Source organism: Euleptes europaea, chromosome 2 (assembly GCF_029931775.1).
Source record: "Euleptes europaea isolate rEulEur1 chromosome 2, rEulEur1.hap1, whole genome shotgun sequence".
Classification (NCBI taxonomy): domain Eukaryota; kingdom Metazoa; phylum Chordata; class Lepidosauria; order Squamata; family Sphaerodactylidae; genus Euleptes; species Euleptes europaea.
In genome coordinates, this window is record NC_079313.1 from 52,607,433 (window position 1) to 52,611,498 (window position 4,066).

Below are 4,066 nucleotides of genomic sequence, written 5' to 3' on the forward strand. Positions count from 1 at the left end.
AGTGTTACAATCTTAGCTCTACAGGCAGAATGTTTGGATGACTGTCCACCAAATGTCTTACACACATTGCTTTTCCTGAGATGCTTTGTTCCTTTCAGTTCTCTGCACATATATCTATACTAGCTGTAAAGACTAGTATAGTTGGATGCTCAAGTTATCTCACTATCATTCAGCTAACAAAGCTGGTGATTTTGAATAGTGCTTTGCCCAGAGTCAACAGAGATACAAGGATTAAAGCACACATTGGATCAAGTATTCTGGTTTTTCACATCCACCACTGCAGTCCAGTCAACAAGAAGCAAATAAAGTGGGAGAGACAGATTTACAGTAAAATGGAATGCCTCTTTTTCCTTCCAAATATAGTGTAAGACACTGGTTTTTGTATTTCTGTCCATATTAAACAGGTTCAGGCTGTTTGCAATAACATAAGACGAAGGAATAGTGCATAGAACTAATCAGAAATATATTCTTCAACTTTTTGTGTAAGTTGTTTTGTTAGATTTTAAAGCTGCTAAACAGTGGCCCAAAACCTTGTTTGGAAAGCAGATGTGAAAAACGGAAATCTGTTTTTTTTAGACTTTATTAACCTTCCGATATAAAAGCTGTGATCATGGCAGGTGCTGAATGAGCAGCAAGGCATTTTTATGTACTGTGTACAAGCTTTGAAACATTATGTACTGTTCACTTTTTGTAGGAAGATGCTGCAGTGGATATTGTATTAAACTTTGAAGTTACTTAACACTGACGTGAAGAGTAAAGATTTAATCAGTACTTCCTTGTTTCAGCCTTCTAGTATATCTGGAAAGGATGTGATATTGCTGTGTGGCTGAAATATGTGTGCTTGAGTTTGTTTGGAGCCAGAGAAATCTTCAGTTGAATGAAAGCATAATGCCAAAAAACATAGATTAGTATGATAGCAAAGGACATCTAGTTTCATCTTACCCTTTGTGCCCTCCATTACACTTCAAGTATTGAGCAGGAACAAAGAAGATAAACTGCATGATGTTTACAGTACAAAAGTAAAACAAAACAAAATCCTGGTGAATCATGCTGACACAGGGGATTAAGATGTATAGTTCCAACTTTCAGTGTACATAAGAGGTCCCAGGAAAATCTGACCAAGGTCTTTCAAGATGGGCCTTGAAATCCCTAAACAGACCACCGCTAGTCAGTCTTGGCAATAAAGCTCACGGGACTTTTCTCACGAGTAGGTATGAAACGGTCCTTTGTGTTCAGTTCTGATTGTTAAGCAAATTTACAGTGTGTTATACTACATCTGTTGACTGCTGAGATGCCGTGCATGTAAATATTTTGCTTCATTCTCATCTCTATTATTTTATAATATTAAAGCCCCTATTTAGCAGGAAAGGGCAACAATTTTAAAATTGTTTGGGTTAAGGGGTGCATGCTCAAGAAAGCACATAACCAAATAACTGAGGTGGTTTATTCTGTAAAAATATAATTGACCCCCCGCCCACCACGTGGATTTACAAAATTCATCGCACCAAGATGTATGTTTCTGAACATTTGGATAAACCTTACGTTTGCAAAAAATTGTTAAATTTACCCAAAAAGAGTGTTAAAATCCCCCAATAACCAGTGACTCCTGCATAGTTTATAGACCTTGCATAAAGAAAACACAAAAAGGAGGGAAGCTAGAGAGCTGGGGGGAGCAGACTGCTGGCTGGGTAAGCTGAGGAGGAGGAGGGAAATGTGGTAAAAGGGTAGATGAGGGAAAGCTGGGCACTTGGGAGAGGAAGCAGCCCCCCCCCCCCCCCGTTGCTGTTAGAAAGAATACTAAAAACAGAGGACTACTTTGGCAAATACCGTTCTTCCCACTTTGGCTGGAATGTAAATACAAAGTACAACTTCCAAATGTATACATTCTGAAAGACCTTTTCCAAGTGGTTTCAAAGTATCTAAGATAGTTGTGTCTGCTGGGTTTTAAGCCAACCGGGTATTGGCATATCCCCAGTCACACCTATGCAGTAGTTAACAAGAGAGGTGTAAAGAGGAAAAGAGCTACCTGTCCCAGATCCCTTTAAATGTGACTTCCCCGTAATCTTGTTAAATCTAACAAGATTATACTTTTAGATCCCCGGGCCATTACAAATGGCCAAATCATGAACTGATACCACTTCTGTTTGACAGTAATGCGTATTAGCATTTTAGCTGAGAAGTGGTGAAAAAAGCAATATAAAAAGAGTACAGTCAGCCACATGAAGTTAAACATGAACATTAAGTAAGACCGACTTTGCAAGCTTCTACAATGGAATCTGGGCACCGTAGTGTCTTAGGAGTCAGGCCAAGCAAATACAGACTCGTTGAATTATACTGTAATATTTTCTGTATCTGTTTGGTTCACTTTCTACTACACTCGCATGTTTAGTAGTACCACCATCTTAATGACATCTGTGTAAGCTGTAACATCACATTCAGGCATGCCTACTGCTTGATGACTGTAGTATCAAGAAGGGCTTGCATGTATGGATAGGCTTTCATCAACTGAATTACGCGCTGACTATTCCTAAATACAGTCATACCGATGTCAACAGTTCATGTTAAACTATGCCTCATCCAAGTGGCAAGAAAAGTATCAGCAGGCCCTGCTCTTGGTAAATGTTGGCCTTTCCTTGGATGATTAAGGCCTCATTTGGGATGATCTGTAGATAGGTATTATCTGACAAATTCCTCTGGTACATTCCAAGCTAGTGTGCCCTCGCGGAGTACTCAAGGTAGCATTTCTCATAAAGAAAACCTTTTGTTTATTACATGACCGTTGAGCAAACATATATTATACCGTATATACTCGAGTATAAGCCGACCCGAGTATAAGCTGAGGTGCCTAATTTCACCCCCAAAATGGGGAAAAATTAGACACCCACGTATAAGCCAAGGGGGAAATGCACCCCTTCCCCCCCCCGCAGGCTTACCTGACCGGGCTCCAGGCGCGCAGGCAGGCAGTGGCGCGGCCCCCTCCCTGCACGCAGGAGGCCCCGCAGGGTCAGCTGGCAAGCGGGAGGACCGGCCCGGGTGAGGTGTGGGGGGGGAAGAAACCGCTGGCGCCCAGCAGAAGGCGGGGTGGGGCAAGGTGGGTGGTGAAGAAACCGCCGCCGCGCAGAAGGCGCGATCGCGCAAAAGGTGCGACATCGCGCAAAAGGCGAGATCGCGCAAAAGGAGCGATTGGGTGGGGTGGAAGAAACTGCCGCCGCCGCGTAGAAGGCGCGATCGGGTGTGTGGGGGGGGAAGAAGCCGCAGCTGTTGCGCAGAAGGTGCAATCGGGTGGGGTGGGGAAGGCGGGACAGCCCGCCCATCAGCTGGCCGGTGGGAGTGCGCTGGGAGAGGGCCCAGCAGACGAATTACCGTATTGACCCGAATATAAGCCGAGGTGAGTTTTTTAAGCCAAAAATCATGGCTAAAAAACTTGGCTTATACTCGAGTATATACGGTAATCATTGAAAGAAGTAATGTTCTCAGGAGGGAAGTGGGGAAAGACCCTTGCTATTGTCTCTGCTGGTGGGGGAAGCAGCTGTCACAGAGGTGCAGGTCTTCAGTGTAAGAGGCTTTCATTTGAGGTAAGCATGCTTAGCTTCAACTGTAATTTGCTCTAGGGATTTCCAGGCCCGCGCAGTAAAGAGAACCAATGTCTGTGGGTGGGTGTAGAGTACAATTTTTTCATAACTAAGCAAACAGTGCTTACCCACAGCAAGTGTCAGTGACAAGGCCTTCAGGACTGACTTCTAGGAAAGCTTAAATTCCAGCATCTCTTATTCTAGAACTTAAGCATGGCTAAGGTTATCACGTCTATCAGAGCCCTTGTGTCTTTAACATTATACAGATATGCAACAGGTATGACTTTTCCTGCCATGGAGATACAGTGGGGTGGAGAGCACTACCAGATGAATTCTGTTTACCTTGCCACCAGACTAGCACTTGGGAGTGCTGTCATTTAGACCACATAGCAACATCAGATGAAAAAGCTGTCAATTTCAACATTTGGTTTCTGACTTAGGGCTACAGGCAAATTCTTACACTGGACACTGTGGGATGTACTTCCACATAATCA